Consider the following 27,684-nt stretch of genomic DNA (forward strand, 5'->3'; position numbering starts at 1 on the left):
ATCTTTCGGTTTGATATCATTTTTGGATGTAGCTAAATGCCAGATACCCTGACAAACATATACTCTACCAGCTGGATCTCCATCTGCTCAACTAAACATTTTCACACCAAATCTGTATAAAAAGCTATGTTTTCAAAGAGAGTTATCTACAACTGAAATATTAAAATCTTAACTCCAGGAGTCCTTCCATTTCTATATTTCACATGCATTTAATCACAAATACAAAATTACCTCCAACTATTATCGGTGGCCTGCTCTATGTTGCCAAAACTTATCTTAACCATCCATGAAGGGGCAGACAGACCTTTTTCAGCACAAGAAATATTTTTGAGATTTTTTTTCACACAAGTGTTGCTGCTATCTTTTGATCTGTTTGCTTAGGGAAAAAAGAAAGCTACAATATTAATGTTAATGGATAGAATGGTTTTTTAATATCTGCATTAACTTTGTCCTGAAATAACTTTTTTTACCTGCATATGAATTTATTAACTAATAAGAAATAGTCTTATGATTAAATCCTTATAATATTTATCAGTTTTTTAAATTGGGCCTCAATTATGTAGCATAGTCAATGAAATCTCAAGTAATTTTTTAAGGTTTCATTTGAAAATGAAATTAATCTAAGATGGTGCTAAAGATTATTCCATAAACCTCAGTGACTATTAGGTTTTTTAGTTTAGGGAAGAATCACTTATAAACTAATACTTGATTTTGGGAAACCAAGAGCAAATGAAAAGCATGAAGTACCAAAAATATAGCAGGACTGTTGAGGCAAAAAATGGGATCCCAGAATTCATATAACATATCAGTGAGTAAAAGGAAAGTTTGGAAACAGGAAACTATATATTCTCAGAACTGTGTACATTACTTCTAGATAACACTGATGGCCATTCTTTGTTAAATATGCATGCAAATATGCTGGGGCAAATGGGGGGAGTCCATGCTTTCATTTTGTGAACCATGACCAAGAGAAGAAATAGATATATGTTTGACTACATTTATTGTGGTAATCATTTCACAATATTTGTAAGTCAAATCATTATATTCTACACCTTACACTTACACAAACTCACTACCTTATTCCTATTTATTAATAATAATCCTGAAAAAAGGCCTTCTTTTCCCTAAATTCACCTTTTATAGGGTTGAGGTTATATAAGATAAAATTAGGCATGGATGGGAAAGAGTAGATAGAAAGGGAGGGAGTACACCCAGAGATTTCCTTCAGATAAATATCTTATGAGAAAAATACCTTTTAGCCTCCATCTCTGCACTTCCACAAGTGAAAAAAAAGTGCAAGAAAGAAAAAAAGATCCAAATCATGATGCATAGAAACACCTATGATATAGACCAAAATTTGTTTTATGAATCTACCGGAGGAATTTAATTAGAATCGCCAAGAGTTAATGTATGAACATAGGGAAATTCTTGTATACAGTTCAATTCTAATCCTACATTCAAAGCAAAGGACCAATGCAATTTAGAAAGAATTAGTCCTAGTTTTTATTTCACAGACATTTCAACATTATCTCAGGTCTTTGGTCTTCTTCAAATCATCGAAACTCTTCAAGTAAAAAACTCTTCACCTTATTCTTATAAAAGAGAAAGCATACCCCTTTATCAAAATAAAAGCCAGGCCCATTCAGCTGCATTATAACCTAGGCCAAAGCAGTGATGTGTAACTGACTCAACAGAAGCATCTGCTATGATCAATTGTGTAACGTTTTCCATAACTGCAAGCTTTGGTTAAACTGGTAGAACTGAGGGTACAACCATCTACTATACTGCTTCCTAGTCTCCACACTTACCCCAATCCTGCCAAATGTATGTACCTAGGGCACCCAGAAGAAAAATAAAAGATAAAAAAGTAAAGGGGATTTTAAAAATACGCCAACAAAATGAACTGCCACGTTTTTAATATTAAAAACAGGTGTACACTGAACCAATTTTGATTGCAATTGAACATTTATTTTGAATATGCTGGTATACTTTTAATAGTTTATATTTACCTAGGCACACTTTGCAGACTCTGGATATATTTAATTGGCTGAAAAAAGGACTTTGAATCATAGCAATACCAATGAAGAAAACTTGCTTAATTCAAGCATTTGCCAAGAAAAATGGTTATCATCAAACACATGAGATTAAATAATTATCTGTTTTCTTTGCTGGCTCAAGATAAATGTAGTGCTAATGCCCACACTTACTGAAAAAGATGACAAAACATCCTGTCTTTGCCATCAATGAGATCCATCAAAGATTCAATAACAATAATTCTAGGGAGTTCCCATTGTGGTGCAGCGGAAACAAATCCGACGAGGAACCATGAGGTTGCGGGTTTGATCCCCGGCCTCGCTCAGTGGGTTAAGGATCTGGCATTGCCATGAGCTGTGGTGTAGGTCACAGACGTGGCTTGGATCTGGTGTTGCTGTGGCTGTGGCGTAGGCCGGCAGCTACAGCTCTGATTAGACCTCTAGCCTGGGAATCTCCATAGGCTATGGGAGCGGCCCTAAAAAGGACAAAAGACAAAAAAAAAAATAATAATAATTCTAGACTTATAAACTGCCTGGTGTCATCACCAAACATAAGCCATATAGCAGGTAATCCTATTAATAGGCTAGGGATCATTAACGAAAATCTCATAAGAACACTCAAGAATAACACTACTGTGATAGTGGAAGCAAAAAAGGAAAGAGATTGATACCTATCTTCCCCAATAATCTAAGTCCCATGAGACACTGTGACCATTTCACCAAAGAATTCCCAGCCCTCAGCAAATTACGTGACACACAGTAACTTCTCAACAAACATTTGTTTAACAAATGATGAAAGTACAACCCAAACCACAATAATACAACAAGACCAAAACATTCAGGGTCATTTAAAAATGTATATGAAGTGACTTTAAATGAATTGAATGAGTATTAAGTCTTTAATGAACAGTACAACTAGAACTTACTTGGAAGAAAGGCTGACTAGCATATGATCTAAAATCCTCCACATGTGATGAATTCCTGCCGTCCACTGAAAGTTATAAGCAGAAGTAAGTAAAAAATCAATTTTTAAAACTGAGAAATTAGTTGCCACTTGAATTTTTAAGTGAGATTATACTTTCTCATCCCTTTTCACTTGCAGTGAAGGATTTCCTGCTAACGCACAATACCTAGAGACCTGGAATCTCATCGAGGCAGGTCATAGTTTTGGACTAGAATTCTTCAGACAACCTCCTCCATCCATAGAAATCTTGTCTTTCTTGATCTTCAGTGGCCAGCAGAGTGTATGACACATCATGGGCACTTAAAATTTACTGAATAAATGAAAGGATGAGCAGAAACAACAAAGAGGCAGCTTGAAATGGAATATAAGAAAAAAAGTTTTTTTAGCTGTAAATTCTTCACCGTTTTCTGAAGATTACTGTGGTATAGTCCTTAGTTTTCTCCACGTTAGCCAAACCCATTCTTTAAACTGGTATTCCTATTATAGGATTGTGGGTTGTTTCAGAATTAGACACAATACTCCTGCTTGGAGGTGACAAGCGTGGGGCAGAGCTGCATGTCAGCCACCCCTAGACTAGAGATTAGTCCAATGGAAGAATTGCAAGATGTTCTGATGGCTGCTAGACTTATACTGAATTGATTATATTCAAAGTTCAATTCTCGCTGCTTACCTTGCAGGGCTATTAACATTTGACACAGATCACTGCCTTCTCCTTGAAACTCTTTCCTTGCTTTCAGAGCATTACACTCTGAATTTCCCTCCTATCTCACCAGCTGTTCATTCTGTCACTTTTTCTGACTGTCCCTCATCACCCATTGCCCTGACACTTAGATCTATCTGAACCCACTTTGTAATTTTATCTACACTCAGTCATGTATTATCATATTTAGCCTCATGCCTTTAAATTCCATATCTATGCCGATAACTTCAGATTTATATCACTAACACAGACCTCACACGTAAACTCCAGATTTGTATATCCAACTACAGGCATCTTAAATTTAGCATGCCCAAAATTGAGCTCCTAATCTTCTCCTTCAAACCTGTCCCTCTTATAATCTTATGCATCTGAGTTACTAGCAATTTCATCTTTTCAGCTGCTTCAGCTAAACTACTTGGAATCACCCTCGATCTCTCTCTTCTGCTCATATCCTACATTCTAGCAGTCAGCTAATCTTGCTGACTTTCTATTCAAAATGTATTCAGACTTTGACCATGACTACTTACCATCCTATTGCTAATAGCTAAACACAAGGCAGCTTCATCTCCCTTCTAGATTACTGCACTAGCCTCTGGAACTAAGCTTCCACCCTTGAGCCTTTCTTATCCACTCTTAACACAGCAGCCAAATTATATTGTTACAATGGAGGTCAACTGATGTCACTTCTCTGTTCAAACCCCCCCAGTGGCTTTCCACCTCCATCTGAAGCTAGTGGTTATATCCACCTCCCAGGACAAACACAAATGTCCTCCAATACCATTAAAGCGCCATCATCCGCTTCTACTCTCTTCTCGCACCAGCCACACTCTCCTCCCAGAGGAACATGCCTAGGACACTCTTTCCTCAGGACCTTGCAAAGATCATTTTCTCTAACTGACATTCTTCCTTCCCTTGATTTGCTTTCCTATCTTACTCAGGCTTTTATTCAAACATCATCTTTTCAAGAAGGCTTTTCTGACAATTTTTTTAAATTGCAATCTCTCTGAAACTCGTGTCTTTCCTACCCTACTCATTTGGATAACATCATCTGATTTTTTAAAATAAGCTGCACATTTAATATATTGTTGTCTGTCCCACCATGCTGCCCCCTCCTAATAGAAGTTTCTTAGAGCAGAATTTTTGTCTACAGCTTTTTGCCAGTACCTAGAAATATGTATACAATTTAGGATATGCTGAATAAAGATTTTTGCATGATAAAAGAATGAATGAATGTTCTAAGGGAAAGCATGTCACTAGAGAGTTTTCAACAATCAGCCAGCTGGGAAGAGTTCCTAGACGTGCACCATAATCACACTTTATTGCATTTGTCCAACTCAAAATAGCGGTAACCTGGTCTTGCCTAACTTTATTATCTTCGGATACCAAGATTTCTCCCAGGACACAGGTTCCTGAGTTACAGTAACTGAAAGGGATTATAGGGTCACTCTTCACTCTGGGTAATAAAGTTAGAGAATTCCCATGAAACCACTACATAATCAACATGCCCCTCAAAGCACAACACTTAAGTAATAGGAAAAAAAAGATTCACTAGATGATATTTGGGGGAAAGATGGCATGGTCTCTTTAAGCAAACTGCAAGCACACCATATACAAAATAATAACTGATTAAATAGCAAAGGAAGCAAAATACGCAAAGTTCTAAATTCTTAATAAAGAGACCAAAATTAAGAGAGGAAAAGAAGGAAAAGTTTTGTAGAACCAACCACTAGAACTATATTATAAAATCCATGTTCAAAAGCATCATGATCAAAGCCAACTTGTAACGATGACACTATAACAGTGAAAGTCTCATCATTTTAACACATGCAGACAAATAACTCCTGATGAAACAGGCTGATAAAGTTATGTTTTTCTCTTACCATTAACTTTCAACTTGTGTCTCCTTTAGAAATATTTATTCATATAAATATTTTCTTTCTGTAGATATGCATTGTAATAATATATGAGATACCTGCCTAAGTTAACTAACTACGGAGCTTGTCCGTCAAGTTCTGAAGGAGACACTGGCCACTAAACATTCACTACATATCTATTAAACAGAAATAACTGAAATTTTTCATAGCCAATTACAGCAGTTTTTATTTCAGACATAAACGTTTGAAAGGTTTTGTCAGTTAACATCCAAGCCAGAATATAAGTGATATTAACACAAATGTGGAATTAAATTGTAATTTTTAGATACGCTAACACAGCAACAGCGTATGGTTCACCAGATCTTCCAAGAATTTTACTCCACACCTAATAAAGAATGTGAGTGCTGTACCATGAACTAGGAATCCTGATATATTTGATTTTCCAAGGACTTTTCCAAGACAGCTGTTTTTTGCATATTTTTGAAAATAGGGACATTACCCAAAGTATAATATTCCACACTTTAGAATGCATGATTGAGGTTAAATAACTTTAGTACTTCTTGAATTTTCTCAAATATCTTTTTTGTCATTTTTCTCAAGTATTTTTGATAATGTGTATAAAATAATCTTGTACTATGCATCATCTACTTCATGCAATAATAATGTGGCAGAACTAGAAAGAAACACCATGTCTCTCTTGTTCAAAGGCCCCAACTCTTTTCCACTGCACTGAACAGTTGACGTGAGATCAAAAATAAAGACCTAGGCTTGGAGTAGAGGATGCTGAGCAACGAGAGTTTTTTGTTTGGGGAGTTGCTTTTGACTTTTTTAATTAAAGTGTAGTTGATTTACAATGTGCCACTTTCTGCTGTACAGATTGTTTTTTTGTTTTCCTTTGGGGCTTCCCTGCAGCAATACGGAGTTCCCGGGTGAGGGATCATATCCAAGGCACAGTTGCAACCTATAACACAGCTGCTGCTGCAACACTGGATCCTTAATCCACTGCGCCAGCCTGAGATCAAACCTACGTCCCAGCACACCAGAGATGCGCAGCAGCCCATCCTGTTTCACCACAGTGGGAACTCCAATGATATTGTTAAACTAAATCATTAGCAATGTAAACTCTTACCTAAAGTATAATCAGACCTATCATTTTACACTGACCAAAAGAAAAACTATCTATTGGGGGGAATGGAGAAAAATGCCACAGTCAGTGGGACAAGGGGAGGATGATAAAGGACAAAGGGATGATTAAGGGAAGCTGCTTGGATACAATGCTAAACATAGTAATTAAACTCTTTTCCAAATAATGCATAAAGTAGTAATCATGGATAAACTGTTTATCCAAAGCAATCAACAGCACTTTCTTCAAAGGCAAAAATATTTGCTATTCTCTTTCTTCTTTGTTAGCTTGGGCATGGGGTGTCAAGCATTTATTGACTTCTTACATGGGAATTGATCTTAGGACTTTTCTTTATGGAGAACACATATACTTAACCACAATCTTGAGCATTTCTTAAAGGCTTTACATTAGAAGGTCTATCTGATCACCTTCACATTCAAGAGCAGGCATATAGATCAAACATTTCCATAAACTATGGCTATTTGAAGAAAAGTTTGCAATGCTGAAATGTAAATTAGCAATACAGGTATACACTAAAACTGTAAGATTTTAGGAACTTTTGGCAAAGAATGTATAAAATCAGAATACTATAAATAATGGATATCACTGTACTTTAGAAGAAGTAAACAGAGATGGCTTCGTGTTTTTCCTGTAGCTTATAATTTCTCATTATAAGATAGCCACACCACTATAATAAAATCATGGTTTCTAAGGTTTCCATTGATATCCTTCTAGCTAAATTCAAGTGTCTTTCTCAGTTTTCTCTACCCATGGGATAAACCCTTTCCAAATTCAGCAACTCTTGAATACATGCCTTCCTAAAATATGAAGATTACATCTTTAGCCAAAAACAAAGATAAAAAAACATACTCTGGAGCTCCCTAAAATCAACCACAGACACAGTTCCTTTCTTTTCTTTTACAACTTACTTTGAAAAAGAGATTCCTTCTAGAATGCATACTAGATTTGTTTATATACACACAACATTTTTCAAAGAAATGATCATGAAGAGTTAAAGAAATAACTTGTGTAACTGATGACAAATATTTTTTTTTCATCTGAAATATACAAACAATTGAGGCAACAGTGCTTTTTCACCCAATAAATTTCTTTTTGTCTTTTTAGGCCACACCTGAGGCATATGGAGGTTCCCAGGCTAGGGGTCGAACTGGAGCTACTGCTACCAGCCTACACCACAGCCACAGAAACATGAGATCCAAGCTGCATCTGTGGCTTACACCACAGCTCATGGTAACAACGCCAGACCCTTAACCCACTGAGCAAGGCCAAGGGTCAAACCCGCAACCTCATGGTTACTAGTCGGGTTCGTTAACCACTGAACCACAACGGGAACTCCCCCCAAAATATCTTAATGTATTTTTTGTTTATGTGACAAATATCAACAATTGCATTATACATTGTTTATTTATCAATTAATTATTTTTCAAAGGAATGTATTTTTTTACATTTCAGCTGCTAGTATAATTTTGTCTGTCCCAAAGTATCCACAAGCCACTAGTGAATGAAGAACATTTCATTTTATCAACTCTGCCTTAAGGGGAACAGAGACAACTCTTAAGTCAGTTACTCACATAGTTCAATTCAATAAAAATAATGTATTAAAATATAGTCATTTAATGATATACATTTTAATACATCAGTGAAATAGGAAATCTATTTTATTAGCAAAATAAGTGAGGGAAAAGCAGTACAAACTTCTAGTTACAAAATAAATGAGACACAGGGACAAAATGTACAGTGTGGAGAATATAATCAATAAAGTGGTATCTGTGTACAGTGACGAAGGTGGTCTGAAGCTACAAACTTCTAGTTAAAAGATAAATAAGTACTAGGGATGTGATGTACAACATGATAAATATAATTAACATGCCTGTATGTTATTTAAGAAAGTTGTTAAGAGAATAAATCTTAAGCCTTCTCATCACAGGGAAAAAGTTGTTTTCATTTTTTATTTTTTACTTTGTATCTCTATGGTGTGATAGATGCTCACCAAACTTACTGTGGTCATCATTTCATGACCTATGTAAGTCAAAACATTAACTTGTACACTATAAACTTATGCAGTGTTGTATGTCAATTATATTTAATTGAAACTGGAAGAAAATATACCTATTTTCTTAAGAAGTTTGGATCATGCACTAACTATGCACATGACACTTTTAGGTGCTTGACTATAGAAAACTTGTTGAATCAGAACACTTGTTTAAGAATATCCTCACAGAACTGGATTCACAGTATGTTTACAATGGAGCTCAGTGGGCCTGGTGGGAGCTGAGGAGTGGAACTGGGTCAGGCAAGCAAAAAATCAAAATAAATGAGTAAAAAGTCTTCTTGAAAAATTAATAAATGAATAATAATGTTCATACAATATATACAACAATGGATATTACAACTCTTCTTACCCTCACTTGCAAGTTACATTCCTGCTAACTGGCTCTGACTATAAAGAAAACATACTACAAATAAGGACAGAGTGTGAATTTTGTATATTTGAAATCTTTGATATGAGCTTTATAAAAATTACAAATTCCGGAGTTCCCATCGTGGCGCAGTGGTTAATGAATCTGACTAGGAACCATGAGGTTGCGGGTTCCATCCCTGGCTTTGCTCAGTGGGTTAAGGATCCGGCATTGCCGTGAGCTGTGGTGTAGGCTGCAGACGCAGCTCGGATCCCGCGCTGCTGTGGCTCTGGCATAGGCCAGCAGCTACAGCTTGGATCAGACCCCTAGCCTGGGAAACTCCATATGCCGTGGGAGTGGCCATAGAAAAGGCAAAAAAAAAAAAAAAAAAAAAAAAAAGATAAAGAAAAATTACAAATTCCATTTCTCTCTTTGCTAAGTGGCTTATATTTTTATTATATGTAGTTTCTACACAGGAACTCAATTATAACTTCAATTAAGTTAATTTTTTGTTACACTGTAATATACTTGATGGAAAAGTAAGAAAGTTCATCTAAGCACTGGTATTAGTTATATGCCCATCTTGTTAACACACCTTCTGAAGGCAAAAGCAAGAGATGGCTCAGAAAAAAAATACCTTAAATTTTTAATACATTAATTAAAGAATATTATTTAGGATATTTTTGAATTTCAAATTTTCAAATAAACTGATATGATCAACAATGTGGTCTGGCAAAGATTTAAAGCAATCAAACTATACGATGTTTTAATTTGAACCTGAAAAATGCTGGGTCAAAATTATCAAAATAATAGAAACATATTGTATTTCTGCTTTTACTAATTTTATATTTCTAGAGATAATTACTGGCATATGTAATATCTACAATTTGAAATACCTTCCAATTATCAGAGAACAAGTTTAACACAGTGTTGGAAAAAATGTTCAAAAAAGTATGTTAGGAGTTCCCATCGTGGCGCAGTGGTTAACGAATCCGACTAGGAACCATGAGGTTGCGGATTCGATCCCTGGCCTTGCTTAGCGGGTTAAGGATCCGGCGTTGCTGTGAGCTGTGGTGTAGGTCCTAGATGTGGCTCGGATCCCGTGTTGCTGTGGCTCTGAGGTAGGCCGGTGGCTACAGCTCTGATTAGACCCCTAGCCTGGGAACCTCCATATGCCTCATAAGCAGCCCTAGAAAAAGGCAAAAAGACCAAAAAAAAAAAAAAAAAAAAGTATGTTAGATGTTACCGAGATGCTACTCTGGGTGCTACTCTGGGTAGAAATCTGTATCCTTGTGGGTTTTCCATTCACTATAAGTAGGATATTCTGAATCAAATCCATAAATATCAAGGTTAAAAGTGTGATGCAAATCCATTTCATTCCCTGAATTCCATGAATATATTTGCATGTCTTAGTTTTACACTTAATCCAAAAATAGTAAAGATTGTGATGTGTAGACTGTATTCAGAAATTTTCCAGGATGCGTATGCATCATATGTTTATTAGGATGGATGTTTTTTCCAGAAATAGGACAACAAAGCTACACAAATCAAGACCAGGAAGAGGTATTATAACCTAGGGGATGATTGCATGAGCCACAGTCTGACCTCACTGGTCATCTCACCCAGCCAATCTGTAGCCTTATCATCCTGGGCAATTTGTTTACCTTTCCTCCGCATTCCAAATAATAACATATTTCTCACAAAACTGTTGATAGTTTGATCACTAGGGGGTCAATTAAGTGTTAACAGGCAAGACTGAATCTACCTGTGATGTAACCCCCATCTTACTTTTTCTGTTTCTTAAAACGTAAGGGAGTACTAAAGTAATATTACAAAAATTTTCTCTGCTGTTTTTAGTATTAGAATGAAATGAGACTTTTCATCCAATGTAAAGCATAACCATCTACATATGTGATATATTATCTGTCCAGGATTGTAATATAAGCTTTCTGGTCTGACTAAATTCTGGGACATGAATTCTATTTAAAATTTTACCATTTCGTTGCTATTTACATTATAATTCCAAAGGATTAGTTAAAGTTCTGGGTGTCATTAAGAACATAAGGAATTACTTAAACAAAAAAGCAAGGATATAAATTATATTTAAAAAAGCACCTGTGTTTTGTGAATGAGACCACCAGAAAAGATACAGGATACTAAGAAAAAGAAAAGGGGCAAGAAGGAAAATCCTATCGGACTCAAAGGTTAACCCATAATTATGTGACATCATGACAATCATCCACAGTTTTTGTTTTTTTATTTTTAAATCCCATGCTATGAATAGCAAGGGACCTGGAAACAAATTGCAGTTTCTATATTCTTATAACAATAATTTCTTACTGAAATGTGAATAAATGTAAATGACATCATTTTCCTTTGCATTTGGTGAAAAGCTAAAGGAGAAATAGAAAGTCCTTAGCAATTTAATCATTAAAAAGAGATTGTTAAGTTCAAATCACTCATGGGGAAGCTCCCTTACTCATCTTTTGGTTGTCTGCAGAGATGGTAGGTTAGAGATTTGAACATTTACCTAGGATACGAGAGCTGTATCTTTCTTTCCATAACCCAGAAAAGAGGTACAGGTATTATCCTTGCTACACAATAAAAATTGCATAATGTTTAATTATAATTTATACATTTTCAAAAGCACACTCAAAGATGTATCATAAAAGGGAAAAACTTAGTTTATGTAGTGTATTGAGTACCAAAACTTTCAAGCCTCTCTCTTTAATCTAGGAGAGAAAAATAATAGACAATTGTCGCATAACTTCATTTACAACATTGCTCTTGATTCTTAAGATGGCCCAGAGGAATATTCCTTGCACTCTCTTCAGTGAGTTCAGTGTTAGTAAACCATGCAAGTGCAAAGCATACATGAACATTTCAGATCCTACTCATATGCTGTATATCGCAAACTGCTTTGATATACTGTGCTCACTGCTTTGAAATCCTAGTGGGGAGTCAAATACACAGCAGTACAAAGCCTTTTACACCTTCTAAGAACAGGGGAAAGGAACAGCTTTGCCCACCACCAGCTCCAATACCAGTTGCTCCTCAAGCAGCCAAGAGTAGTATCTTGCTTGGCATGACATCCTTCTTCCAATTTAACAATTCAATGATACATATGAAGGGTGCTTAGGGTGATATACATCAGACCTCCTTTATAAAACACTATAGAAAAGGAAGTAAAAATAAAGCTTAGATCAATGAACTTATTCCTTTGTTTGGCATCCACAGGAATGGGGATTAGGAGTGGTTAAGAAAAAGCCATGAGTGAAGTTTAAAGGAATAATTAAAAGTGATGGTGTGGCTTTGCAGTATTTGGCTGAAGGCACATTCACTACAGTGAGAATCTTCACAGAGAAGGACCTGAAACAACAGAACAGTATACTGCTGCTTTGTTTTCAAATCCACAGTTCAAAACCTCACTTTTCTCCCATGGGAGACTGAACCAGAACACTAGAGAAAGATCCTCAAGGATAAGGTTGCTCAATAATGTCAGAGATAACCAGTGATCAAAAGCAAGGTTCCAGTGACCGCACACCATTTCCAAAAGGTCAGAATCACAAGATCTTGTAGTAAGTGAATGTATTTACACACTGGTTGAATAAGGATGTAACATAAGACTCTATTTTTATTCTTTGGAATACAGAAATGAGACCGACTTTTCTGTGGGTAGTTCTCCGACCAAGTCCACCCTTAGAAAAAGCTAATTTTACAAATACAAAATCAGTCTGGACATAGCACTGCTTTTCTTTTTTTTTTTTTTAATAGAATTTTGAAGTACCTGAAGAAAAGAAAATCCTGTTTTCAAAAGGCCTCAAGAACCTACTTTTTAAAAATACTTATGCAAATTTGTATAAATGTATTCAGAAAATAATTGAGAAATTTCTGTCATGGAAAGCTAGCAGGAAAAGAAAATACTCCAGTATTTTTCCATATCAAACAGTACAGTATCACAAACAAGTCTGTTGTTATTCTCACCACTGATCTCAAACTTGTAGCTCTCAAGTCGATGTACCTCAGAAAAAGTAAATATCACAGGATGGAAAAAGCAGTAGCATCCTGGAGGCAAAGAAATGAATTCTCAGGGAACAACCTGTTCTTTGTTCACCATTTATGACTCTTGTGACATTGGAATAGTGGTTTCAATTTGTAGCATTTTTTTTTTTTTCTGTACTTAGCTGCTCACCACCAAAACAAACAGAAAGACAGAAAAGGCAGGAAGGAGAGAGAAAAAGAAAGATAACTGGGGAGGGAAGAAGGGGAAAAACAAGGAAAAGAATTTTAAAGAGAAGGAAAACAAAAAAGAAAGAGATCACATGTCAAAGAGGAGGCTCTAGGACAGGAGGCTCTAGAATAGTCATGTTGCCAAAAAACCCCATCAACAGCCCCTGGGGGTTGAAATGTAAAAGGCGCAGACAATGACTTTCTGAGGTAAAGGTCAGTCTGGAACGGCTGTCATAAATTATTCCATCCAAAGCTAGAACATGTGCAAAATAATCTCCCTGCTTTTTTGTAATGTTTTGTTTCATTTTTTCTTCTCTTGTGTTTTATATATTTTGGCTTTTGAATTCTTACATTTTTCCTCCAGCAATTTGAAGTAATCTAAGTAGGGTACATGTGTAAGAAAGTGTATCCAAGGGTTCATATGCTGACCAATGGAGAAAGAACCAATGGAAAAGTAGGAAACCAATCAAATAAATGAAATGAGAGAACAATTCCCAGGTACTTAATTTCAAACACAGATGTTCCCAGGTATTTAACATTTCCTTAGAGCTTTCGACTATATCTGAATATTAAATGATCAACACAAAAATAGGTCATTTTTATTCTCTTATTATTTCCTGGCGATTGATACTAGAATCGATTCTTTGATTGATTTAAAAACTTAACTAAAGAGTATTGAGCTTTATAAACTTTTTAATTTCTTTCTATAAAAATCATTCTCTTCTAGCTTTATATTATTTTACCCTCAAAATACAATATAAATCGACTCTAAGGATAGAAGAGCCTTTTATTCTGATCGAGTAGTAAAGAAAAATATATATAGCTATATTATCTCTGTATATCCAGAAAATTAAATTTTATGTTAAATCAAATCCTAGAAAATATTACACTTAACATTGATACTGAGCATCATTTTCTAAAAGTAAAATAATATGAAAATTGGTCATAAAATGGGTTTTTTATTGTGAGATAGTGTCTTAAGAATTCAGTTTATTTTATGAAATTAATTATATCCAATACACTTCTTATTAATTCCTGGAATTCTTTGAACTATGACAGTTTTGCCCAGAAATAGGTTTTTTAAAAAATGCCTTTACTTTTGTAGGCCTAGTTATTGAGAGGACTGCATTTTGGGAGAATGAAGTCAACATTACTTTGTACTATAATCAGCATTATTTTGCTAATTTTTCCAAGACTCTGCTTTGCTGCAGTTAAATTTATAGCACAGCTGTTCAAAATTCCATTCTAGTATATCAACACCACCAAATGACATCCGCAAAGTATTTTTATTTTATAAAACTTTTTCATGTATTGCATTATATCATACTTAACTCTTAAGATAAAGAAACTGTATTAATTGCCCGAGGCCAAAAGCAACTTGTATAGCATAGATCAAACATTCTGATTCTAAATCCAGCATTCTGAGTCCAACTTAGATGTGTCTTTTAAGTCTATCTCTACATGTAGTACTATATAGAAACTGATTTTATTTTAATATATTTATTGATCTAAGCAATAAATATTGTTGGCAAGTCAATACACTGAAAAAGATCAACATCTAAGAATATACGGAAGCAAAGCAAAATAACTCAGAATGTTTCTGGTTAACAAACCATTCCTAAAGTCTAAACTAGATTCTATGGATTCACTATATGATGTTATATAAGCAGTCTTTTTTATTTAGGTCTCAATTCTTTTATCTATGAGCATTAATTATATTTGTTATATTCACAATTCAAAATGATATATTCACAGTAATATGCTATGGGGCACAATAACGATTACTGAAAAACACAAAGTTCCATGATTCAGAAATGCCAAAAGGAAACTAAATGTGGGGACAGATGTTAAAAACCCATAAGCTCTTTTTTGGTTATTAATATTCAAGGGGAAATACACATATAACTATTTAAGAGATACTATAGATACTATATACCTAATTATCAGGGGCATATATGTTAATGGTATATTCATAAAAGAAATAATTCCTATCAATGTCTAATATGAATTCATACATATTCAAACAACATGATATACACACATCTGGGTGTGCATGTATGTATACGTACAGCTATGTGGGCACACCCACTTTACTGAGGAATTCGCAAGAGTGAACCACTCAGTAACAAATATCCCTGGCCAATTTAAATTCTGAGTTAAGCTAGCTTGTACCTTGTAGGCAATAACTGTGAATATATCTAACCATAACAGAATAAATTAAATTATTGTACCTCCATTCTAGAAATAACATGGATGGTAAAATGTTCCTATATATTCTTGCAATTAAACTACTGTGAAAAAATAGAAGATTTATTTCTAAATGACAAGGGACATAAATACTTGGATAATACTATGTGATTCTTACAAAGTGATGTCAAGTGTTTTAGGAATCTATGCTTAATATGTATTCCATTAAAATGTGTTCAATTATTCATTTAAAAAAACAAAGGTTCCAATTAAAGTTACATATTAAGAGATTTTAATAAACTGATTAGATTTACTTCTTTATAGAGTTTAGTTTGATGGAGGAATATCTGCAAATTCAATCATAACTTATAGCCTTGTAGAGATACATGGCAGGAATTGGTGAGAGGGGTCAGGGCGAGAGACAGAGATGTATACTGTTATTGCGTAGGAGTGATAGCAGAAGTGAGAGAAGAACCCATCCTTCCCCAGTATCTTTAGTCCATATTTTCCAAAACATCTTACTGTGTAAACACTGTAACTTATTTAGTCTACAAAACATTGGACAGCCTTCTCTTTTACTGACCAGGCAACCTAAGGCTTAAAATATTGCCTGATATTTAGACCACTTTCAAACAGGTACCTGATCAATTTACACTATATTTTAATTTTAATTTCAAGACGCTCCCAGCATTTTTTGAATTGTCTTCAGAGTAGAGAAGTAAAACACTTTATTTCCTATAAACATGACTTCCAAATTAGAAAACCATAAAATACGTTAAAATTTGTTGCATTATATTATAAAACCAGACTATTACAGAAAGGCAAATGATATATTTCACAATTTTTGTATTTTTGTGTATAAACTAATTTGGTAAGATCACTGAACTCTGGCAGTAAGTGGTGTAAGAAACTAAGGAATGAAAACCTCCAAAATCAAAAGATACAGAAAACATAAAAGGTGAGTTATTTGTTAATTCAAATAAAGAAAATTGTTGAAAACAAAATATGACTGAATATAAAGCAGGACAGTTGTGATTCTAATTTTGAACCACCCATCTTTTAACCCAAATATTCATCTAAATTTATATAAACCTTAGATCCTGAACTAAAGGAACTTGCTTAAGTTTAGGTGATAACTGTGGCAAATTTATATCAGCAGATTGATACAGATGTTAGCTACAGTTAACAATTTAGCACAGCTCCCCCAGATATAAAATGACATGCAGATTGGCTACAACTAAAAGTGAAGGCTTTCATGATTACAATAATGTATAGGCCTCATTAAATTTGGAAGTGTACTTTTGATGTCAAATACAATTTAATCACAATACCTAAGGAAAAAAAAAATTCTGAGACACGGTTCCAGGATTTGGAAGGCTCCAGATCTCTTTCAGGGTCTGCCTGGTTAAAAAGACCCAAGACCCATTCAAGCACACATAATTCAGGAGGCCTGCCTGCCAGCAATAAAGGCCGAAATTGGATACTTGGTGAGATTAATTACCTAGATAGGGCTTGATAATGCAAGTCAAATGGGAATGTAATTAAAGTGCACCTTCCATGAAAATTATTCATTGCTGATGGATCAAGTGACAGATAATTCAAAAGGCATTTAAAAAAAGCCTACAGGTTAACTTGAAGCAGGTCTTTCCTCTTTATAAAACTCTGTAATTGCAGGTGTGGAATTCACTCTGCTGGCCTATCCTCATCATGATACCATGAAACAAAAACGTAGACTGTAATGTAACCTATTAGAAACAGAAGTCAATAGAATAATTATTAGGATCATAGCTACAAAAAAAAGGTTGACTAGACTAGAACCAGTTGGCTGGCAGCTTTCAGAAGAAAGTATCATTCTATGTTCGTACCATAATGGGGATGCAACCATAAAAGAACAAGTGATGAATTAATAAGCTGACTAGTCCCCAGGGTGCAATTCCGGCAGATGAAAGACATGCTGGGGTAATCAAACAGAGTTATAAATTAGATAAATAGAATGGCTTAAGAAGTATTTCACATCATCATTATTAAATAAAGTCTTCCTGGATGTGTTGTTAATTCTTTACTGTCAATACACTTATTTACAGTCTAAGAACAATAAAAAAAAAGTTTTATAAAAACAGCAGGGTAATTTTAGGTACCTAGAGGGATATTAAATCTAATTTCTACGTTGAGTTCTTTAGGTATGTTTATTATACACCTAAGACAAGATAGATGAAACTAAATGTCCAATTAAATGATAGTTATTGGAAAATATGGCTTTACATGTTATTAATTTGCTTGCTTTAACTTATGAACACATCTTGCTTTTACTGACCTGTGTAAAGAAAAAAGACAAAATTTGAACTCAAATTCCCCTCAAAAGTCCATCCATCCTATTATCACATAAAAATCCTTCAAACTAAAAGCTAATCCAAATAATGAAAAGCTATTTTTCACTATTAACTACAGGTAATTAAAAGATTCATCACAAAGAGCTCCCACTGTGGTGCAGTGGGTTAAGGATCTAGCACTGCTGCAGCTGTGGTAAAGGTCTCAGCTGTGGCCTGGATTCGATCCCTGGACTGGTAACTTCCATATGCTGTGGGCACCCCCCCCCCAAAAAAAAGACTCATCACAAATATTTTAACTTATTTCTAATAAAGTAATATACTTAAAGTGTTTTAAGTAAAATTTACATAGCAGCTCTTTCCATATGGTGAAAACTTGGAATGAAGAAAATTCATAGGCAAAGACACAATAAGATTTTAGTTATGGAAGTTTGATAAACAGGGCCTGTTTCCATTTGAAGTACTATGGGTGAACGTATAAAAATACATCTGTCAGAAAATTATCTGTTTATAGTTCTCCATTCCTAAAGGTTACTGATTAAAATTGGAAACAGGCATGGCAAACATCCAACACATTTTATCAGGAGGCACTGTTCTTTATGGTCCCTGCAGGTTCCATTTAGTAACTTAATCCCATCCAAACTATAAAGAAAACTGTTCATGATTTGTCAGATTAGCTGATGCTTGTCCAGAAAAATGGTCTAAAAAAAGAGTCACCAGGACACCATAATTAAGACCCATTCATCCATTTCAACCCTGGATTGAAGAAAATAATGAAACATCAAAGTAGTCAGACAGCACTCTAAAGGAGGTCAGTTAGTATCTTTTCAAACATAACACCGCTATTTAATGAAGCCAGCCCATCAGAAGTGACTTATAAATCACAATAACACCTACCCAAGGTTTGGTGAAAGAGTATCATGGCTTTCTGTTTGTTGTTTACGTAATTTTTAAAGATAGAGAAAACATGCCTAAATATAAAAGGTGAAGGCTTAGTATTATCAAACATATAAATAGCAAGAATAAAGTTTCCAAACTTTTAGGTGATTCTCCTGAATTGTTATAGATGAGTATATGATATGGGGCATAATTCAAAACGTTTGAGGAAATTAGGGAGAGAAAGAACTAAAGAACTAAGAAAACGAAAAGAGTAACATAAAATGTAACTATACATATAACAATATACACTTTATATTAAGAAAGTATTTTTAGTATAATAATTAAGAATTAAGTGATATTTCATATTAAGAATGATAATTTTATATTAGAGGAGACACTGATGAAGGCACAGTTCATCCTAACAGAATTAAAATCTTTTCTTTTTTGACCTCTATTTCTGAGATTATCTGGTTCTCAACACTGAAATTTATGTGAGGCTAAATTTGGGTTCTTAGTGATGTCAGGGATGTGTGAAAATAGGATGAGATGTCAAAACAAGGAGAAAACAAGGTTACGAGAATGTATTAGCAAAGAACAAAGGCAGTATTTTTTTTCAAAGTTGAGACTCATAATCTATCTTAGAGTCTTTACCAGTCTGATAAATGTTGTATGAAATCAGCATAAAAAGTAATCTATTATATTTCAATTCAGCAACACTGAGCACTTACGCCACATATGTCATAGTGTGAGGCTCTGTTTTCAACCATGACAAATAGGATTATGACATTCTCTACCCCAGGTTGTCTATCAAAATTGTTTCTTATGGCTCAAAATTGTTAAATCCAATGGACTTTCTTCTGTCTACATTCTATTGACCTCCTGTGACATTTGATTCTATGATCAACTGACTTAGGAAATTTCCCTTCTTTGGTTACTATGGCAGCCCTTCTATACAACTGGTCTGGGTCCTTTTAGATTTTCATCATGTGCTTGATATTCTGCCAGTTTTCTCTGAAACTTTTAAATTATACCTCCACCACCTCTTCCCCCCAAAAAACCATTCATTAATTCCCTATCTATACATTTATGATTCACAAATCTTTAACATGTAAGTTTTAACAACATCCTAACATCCATTCTCTTAGGAATGTATATGGGCTCATAAAATGTATGAAGTTAAAACATACATACTATTGTAACTGTCCATATGCAGATCTATAAACACATCAGATCACATGTGATATTAGCCTTATGTAGCATGAGAAGAGGGTCTTGTGTTTAGGAGAATTAGCAATATTTGAATTGACAATACAATAGGGGTATGGCTTAACCAGTACATTTGCATCTGTTATCATACATACTTGAATGGTATGCTCAGACAATGTTGTGCATCTTTCTATATGCTGAAGCTAAAGATCGAATATCATTAAAACTTGGGACACTAATTATCTGATGTCAACATGATATGGATAATTAAAGAACTGTGTTTTAAAGCCGTGCTAATTGTTTTTCTCCTTCTCTAGTCCTTGTGTCTTAAAACAAGGCAAGCAACTACAGGACTGCATGCACATCTCTACCCCGAGCTTTGTCCCAAAACATACACTATCCACTCTGCCTTTTACCTGATTAATTGTGTTAAGTCACAGCAATTATGGCTCCCTCTGTGACTGACCCCTTAGTAAACAGAGTGCAGGAAATTTGGATAACTTTTCTTGGGTTTCCATCTCTTAATTGATCCTTGTTTTTTGCTTACAATAGTGTAAAGGGAACCCAAGTCATAAAGAGTTGGAATTGTAACAAGTAGCAATCAGGCTTTTGCAGTAGTAATCGACAGACCTGAAAAGCAAGATCTTAATAGTGGTCTCTCCTTTACCCTATAACTTAGATCTGCTGGTTAAAACTGTTAATGATCCCCTTGGATCAATGTCTTTTTCTTGTAGCTCTAATTTACTGCATTGCTTGATTAGTACAGATGTTTTTGTGGATGGCTCTGCATCATTCCACCAGATTGCTTGTCTGAATCAAATTTACTTCAATTCATCACCAACGAAGCAAGGAATAAAATAATCAACATTTACCCTCTCTTAACACTAGTACTGAAAACATAACTAAGTGCTTGTCAATTTAAAAACTGTCTTCTACCTGTCTCAAAGCTACATCCCTCAGCTGATCCAGGGCTTAAACTGATGTGTATGGTTGGGTGGACCAGAGTGTAGGAAATGGGACTGGAGGGAAACCTAAATACGTCCTTCAAGTTTATGGGCCCATAAGCTTTATTTAAAAAAAAAAAAAAAGAGGTATAACTGACATACAACACTATATTAATTTGACCAAATTTTTATCACCAACATCATCACCACTACCACCAATTTACATCATATGTACTCGTCTATATATGAATAATGTATGAAATTACCATCCACTGGCTTTTCATTCTTTGAAATGCAGCTTATTGATTTCTTGCTCTTATATGAAGTTTTTCTGAAACTGTGATTGTCTTCACAATGTTATTCCTTTAATAACACCTTGGGATAATGGTTATGATCGTTTACTCTATAAGCACTAAGCAAACAACTCATATATAAAAACCCTTTTATACTGTACAACACTACCAAGTAAATCAGCAACCAGTTTTGGTTAACACAACCAAAAACCCTTGATTCCATTCATATCAAAAATCTTTCACACACACACACACACACACACACACACACACACACACACACACACACACACACAGGTGTTCCCTGCTGGCTCAGAACTGGCACTGTCAGTGTTATAACTCGGGTCACTGCTGTGGCACGGTTTTGATCCCTGGCCCTGGAACTTCTGCATGCCCACGGCCATGGTCAAAAACAAACAAACCAAACTTTCACAAACTGTTAGTTCTTTCTTTTTGGCCGCAATCTGCACTGTAGCTGTGGCAACACCAGATCCTTCACCCTGTCGTGATGGGAAAGACGTCAAACCCACATCCTGGCGCTACAGAGACACCATAGATCCTGTTGTAAAATAGCATGAACCCCCCAAACATGTCAGTTTGTATTCTTAGCACAGTAATACTATTATATTACATGCATTTTGCTGTTTTATTATTTATGATTATGTAATACCTCCAGAAAAATAGACTGAATTAAATATATATCGATCCAGGATTGTACCCTGAAAAAAATTTAGCATATTTTACATCAGTCACTGCTGTTAATGTGCTTTTTTCATATCTCTACCCTATCATCTGCAAAAAGTAAAGAGCAGGTGGTCTGGTTAGTCACATTTCAGTTAAAAAGAGATTTTCTATATCTTACTTGAACAAACTTAACTTTAAAAATAGAGTAGCTATTTCTTTATAAATAATATTCTATGGATATATTTTCAGTTTGCTACAATCTTTACTCTAGAAACTGACAGTAGTAAAATGAAGGATCTCCTATTAAGGACAATGCATATAATAAGAATTACTTTCCATAATTCTAAAATTATGGACTATTCCAGAATCATGATCCTAATAGGCAGTCATATATTTTTTGAAGAGTCTGTTTAGAGAAAGCTTAAATCTAACAAATTACAAATTTAAATATCTAAAACACAGAGTTATAAAAATTTTCACTAAAAAAATCCTGAAACAGCACTTACTTCTTAATCATGTAGAAAAATGTTAGTTTAAAATTGCCAAGAATATGACAAACTTGCTCAGGCTTGAAAATTTAGGGACAAAACTCATAACTTATTTTGTATTAAATGTTCTGCTACCATCAATGTAGCACCTTCTATAATTAATGAGATAATGAATTGGTTCTGTTTTAAAAAAGTCTTGCATGTCAGAAGCAAAATATTACTGTTGGTCTTTCTGACAATTACTAATGCATTCCACTAAATAAGTTTAGTACTTTTGAGAGGCAGAAATCGTAGAAATGCATAAAATGTCTACAACACCCACTCCTTGATCCATCCACAAAAAACATTCTTGCCTTAGCTGTCCTCATATAAATAAATGAAAAATAAATACTTTCCTTCAAACTAAAAGAATATGAGTAAATTATCTCAGGGCTGTGTATCTCTATTAGTCTACTCAGGCTTCTATAATAAGATACCAGAGAGTCGTCATCTTACAAAAACAAATTTTCAGAGTTCCCTGGTGACTTCATGGTTAAGGATCTGGTATAGTCACTGCTGTGGCTTGGGATGCTGTGGCATGAGTTCAATCCCTGGCCTGGGAACTTCTGCATGCTGTGGACATGGCAAAAACAACAAAAACAACAAATTTTCTCACGGTCTGGAAGCTGGAAATCTCAGACCAAGGTCCAGCAGGGTTCAGATTCTGATTCTGATGAGGTCTTCCTTCCTGGCTTGGAGATGGCCACCTTCCGGCTATGATTCATCGACCTTTCCACAGTGCATGTGTGTAGAGAGAAAGCCAGCTCACTGGTGTCTTTTATTGTAAGGACACTAATCCTGTAGGATCAGGGCCCAAACCTTATGACCTCATTTAACCTTGATTACCTCTTTATAGTCTCTGTCTTCAAATATAGTCACACTGGGGTGAAAGCCTCAACAAATGAGTCTGGGGAAAGACAGAACTCAGTCCACAGCAGTATTATAACTGAGTTATTATGCAAATTAACCCTTTCTTCCCAGATACTTAAATATCATTATGTACAAAATGGCAGTTTTGAGATCAAAGAATTTATGAAAAGACTAAGATATATTAAAATGAAAATATGAGACATATATTTTAATTAAGGAAAATCATGACAGCTATTTGCTATAGTCTTAAGCAGTTACAAAAATACAAAAAGAAAAAAAATTAAGATAAGTTATAAAAAGCTGGTGCCATATGCTTAAAATAGTAGTCCTAAGAACTAACAGAAAAGATCTCAAATCTTGGTCCTTGTTCGTGCTTCTACTACATTCAATGTCATATAAAAAGGCAGAAATTAATTCTACTTTAAGTATGTTTTCAAAATCTGAAAATTATAAAAGTTTTCAAAATTAAATGTGACTTGTATCTTAATATTTTACAAGATTAAGCTTTTGTTCTGTATATCTACATAAATATTAAGTAATGGATGAAAACATTTTAATATTTTAAATATATCTATCACTTCAAAACAAAATCTAAAATTTTATACTTTAAATCATTATCTTACAAATTCATTGCATAATTTAAATAAAATTTTAATGATTTAAATTAACTAACACTTATATAGTAAACTTGATAATCTTAGAAAGTCTCTTTGTGTGTCAATACACAATGAATTTATGACTTTACTTCAAGAGATTTACTAAGCACATACCCTGGGCCCAGTATGTTACCGAGGCTAGAGAGTAAGACTAAAATGCCACTGTCTCTTCACACTGCGAATTCTAACAGGAAAGACAAACATTTCCTAGATAACGTGAAAAATATGATAATGCATGAAATACTTACTGTAAGATCATATCACAAAATGATATAATTTTTTCCTAAATTTTCATTGTAATTTTAGGATGTGAAGATACTATGTAGGCATATAGGTCTTCATATGTGAAGTGATCAGCACATACTAAGCAGTCAATAATATTAGCTGTCAGTATTAATACCACATGGTTGCAATTCCCATAGTGAACATTTTATTCAAATAGTATCCCCAAAAAATCTTCCTTTATATATGTGTTTTAATTATTGATATCCACTGAAAAAAACTACATTTTGAAATTAATGGTGTCATAAAAGTATTTAAAATAAAGAAATAAATTTTACTAACAGTCTAAAGCTCCTACTTGCTAAACGAAGCATATAAATTTCTAAAATGTTGTGCCCTCTGGCATAAATAAGCATGACTGAATCCTCTGCCATTCATATATATCAAGTTTATAAAATAACTAGAAACAGAAATGCATATTATGAATGGTTTACCATTAAAGGAATTTCATTCATTTTTCTGCTGCAGATTGTATAAGTGAGCATATGTATATATATATGTGTGTGTTTTAACATTAACACTATTTACACATTTTTTTTTTGATCATTGTTGGTTTTTTGTTTTTTTGTTCTTGTTTTTGGCATTTATATCTTGTGTCACCTTACGGCAACTGCTCCATTTAATATTACTCAGTATAATCAGTAAACGGTTTTTATGTTTTCTTAACATCACGTTCCCTTATAAGAAATCAAGCTTATAAATCCCCGAGAAACTTCAAAACATATACACTTAAATGGAATTAGTTGATTTTAATTAAAGGACACATAACTTGATGTCCTACTATTTTAAATTATTGAAAAGAGATTATCTGAATTAATTTATGAGAAAAATCATCACAGCTGAGTCACATTAATAAGTATGAGCAAAGATATTTCTGACAAATATAGGAAATGACTTTTGGCACTATCTCTTTTTTGTAGAATTTTGCTTATATATAATGTTATATCATATACCCCTATGGTTATAGTTTATTTGGAATATTATGTAAACATCATAAGTCTAAGTAAAGGGAATACTGAAGCAAATCTTTTTTTTTTTGGTCTTTTGTCCTTTTAGGGCCACACCCACTGCATATGGAGGTTCCCAGGTTAGGGGTCTAATTGGAGCTATAGCTGCTGGCCTACACCAGAGACATAGCAACATGGGATCGGAGCCGCGTCTGCGACCTACACCACAGCTCATGGCAATGCTGGAAACTCAACTCACTGAGTAAGACCAGGGATCGAACCCACAACCTCATGGTTCCTAGTCGGATTCGTTAACCACTGAGCCACGATGGGAACTCCTGAAGCAAATCTTAATTGTGACAGGAAAAAGAAGATCTGGGCATTTGAAAACGTAAGGGAAATTAGTCAAATTAAGATATGAAGACATGTTTCTGAAGTTCATTAACGGAAGGCAATAAAATCACAGCCAGAGGATAAATACTATAATTACCAATGCACCTTCCTAGAAGTTATATTTCTTATTAATATCCCCAAGAAACAAAACTTCTTAGATGTTCCCCTTTTCATTGATGAGTAATTTATCACCAGACCATTGAATCAATCTGCAAATTCCCATGTAAAGACTTGTGGAAGAGTTCCCACTATGGCCTGGTGTGTTAAGAATCTGACTGCAGCAGCTCAGGTTGCAGCTGTGGCTCAGATTCAATCTCTGGTCTGAGAACTTCCATATGCCTCAAGTTTGGCCATTTAAAAAAAAAAAAAAAAGAATTGTAGAGAAAAATTCTTTAAAATAGTAGTCCATGATAAGATTACATAACAATAATTCTCAGATAAACAATATACTTGATTGCAATAATCTTAGTCATTCCTGTATAATTTACATGTCCTCTTGGTAAGTCACAGAATCTAAGGTTCAACTTTTCACTTGCAAATGGTATTAATACTTGCCTTACCAACTTTACAAATTTACTTCAAATCCTAATGATACAATGTGTATATAAGTGGTATATAAACCATTTGCCCATACTAAACAAAAAGGATGATGAGGGAGTTCCCTTGGTGGCTCAGCAGTTAAAGAACCCGACTAGTATCCATGAGGACGTGGGTTTGATCCCTGGCCTTGCTCAGTGGGTTAGGGATCTGGCATTGCCGTGAGCTGTGGTGTAGGTCACAGACATGGCTCGAATCTGGCATTGCAGTGGCTGTGGTTTAGGCTGGCAACTGTATTAGACCCCTAGCCTGGGAACCTCCATATGCCGAGAGTGCAGACCTAAAAAAAACCAAAAAACAAAACAAACAAACAAACAAACAAAAAAACACCCACCAAAAAGCACAAACAAAAAAAGGATGATAAAATGTTGAGAAACACTCTATATCTTTGTAGAGAAATTAAGATATCGTCATATTATAAGGACAGCCTTGCAGATACTTCTGAAAACATTTCAGAAAATGTTTTCTATATACCTATATTTTCCACAGGAATCAAGCAAGGCTAAGCAGAATTTTTTTTTTTAACAAAAGTTTATGTGTAATACATCAAATGTTCTATGGAAGATACACAAAAGTTTAAAATGTAAACCAGAGTCAGTTATGTAACTTTGCTGTTCAAAAACATCCAGTTCCCCCATCCCAGTTAAGAAAGGCCTTTTTTTTTTTTTCAATAAACCTTCCCATTAGCCCTTCCCACAAATCTTTATTCATCCAATTTATACCACTTATTCTCTAAACACACTCTGAAGTTTGCCCCTTCTTAACTATCAGTAATGGATTGTGTGATGGATCGCCTTGGTGAAGGACTGGAGAACTTATTTGCTGAGCTGCTGAGACAGCTGCTCAAGCAGACCTCAGTTCCCTGCCCCCCTTCAGAATTTCCTTGCCTGAAAAATGACACCTTGCTCCTTCCTAGAGGAGCCTGCAGCCAACAACGCAGGACAAAGAGATGTATAAGCCTGCCACTCTCTTTTCAACTCAGGACAAACCGAAGGCTCCTCACAGGTGGAGAGCTTCCTGTGGAGTTGCCAGAGGATTCCACTGAGACCCCATCATGGCTCGACTTCCCTGCGGCTCACTCCTACTCCTTTCCTTTTTCTTCAGATGGTGCTGATCACAAGGACGTGTCCTAACACAACTCCTGCAAGGAATCTCCTTCAAAATGTCTGCTTCCTGGGGAACCTAATTCGGGAAACTATCTCCTCTTTCAAGAAGTTAGTTTTCATCCTTATTTCCTTCCCAATGCTTTTTCGAGCATTGTTAAGTCACAAATCCCATTTAAAGTTCTCCAAAAAAAAAAAAAAAAAAAAAAGAGAGAGACAGTATCTGTACACATGTCACTCAGCTATCAATAATCTGCAGTCAACCTTGCACCATACAATGTATAATTTGTACTAGATTATGACTGTCCATTTAATTAAGGACATAAAATGAGTCTTAGAAGTCTTCTCTGTTAACTTAAGACTACACGAGTCTGAAGACATTGAATCAACTTTTACAGTCTTCTCATGAAACTCTCACATTTAAAAAGTACGAGAAATATAGTAA

At 34.8% G+C, this 27,684-nt stretch overlaps 1 protein-coding gene and 1 long non-coding RNA gene across 10 annotated transcripts in view; both read right to left on the reverse strand.

The window, feature by feature from the left end:
• Positions 1 to 27,684, reverse strand: part of EPHA7 (EPH receptor A7) — a 172,150-nt gene that overhangs the window by 77,293 nt on the left and 67,173 nt on the right. The window lies entirely within an intron of this gene.
• On the reverse strand, positions 13,675 to 22,368 carry LOC146406116 (uncharacterized). Its single transcript, XR_014840117.1, has 2 exons — positions 16,476 to 22,368; positions 13,675 to 16,278 (listed from the first exon to the last, which is right to left on the reverse strand). It is a non-coding gene; the product is annotated as an uncharacterized LOC146406116 (long non-coding RNA).

This window comes from Sus scrofa, chromosome 1 (genome assembly GCF_054392235.1).
Source record: "Sus scrofa isolate SSC_HxYL_T2T_F1_AM1 chromosome 1, Sscrofa_HxYL_maternal_Yorkshire_Landrace_v2.0, whole genome shotgun sequence".
Lineage (NCBI taxonomy): Eukaryota > Metazoa > Chordata > Mammalia > Artiodactyla > Suidae > Sus > Sus scrofa.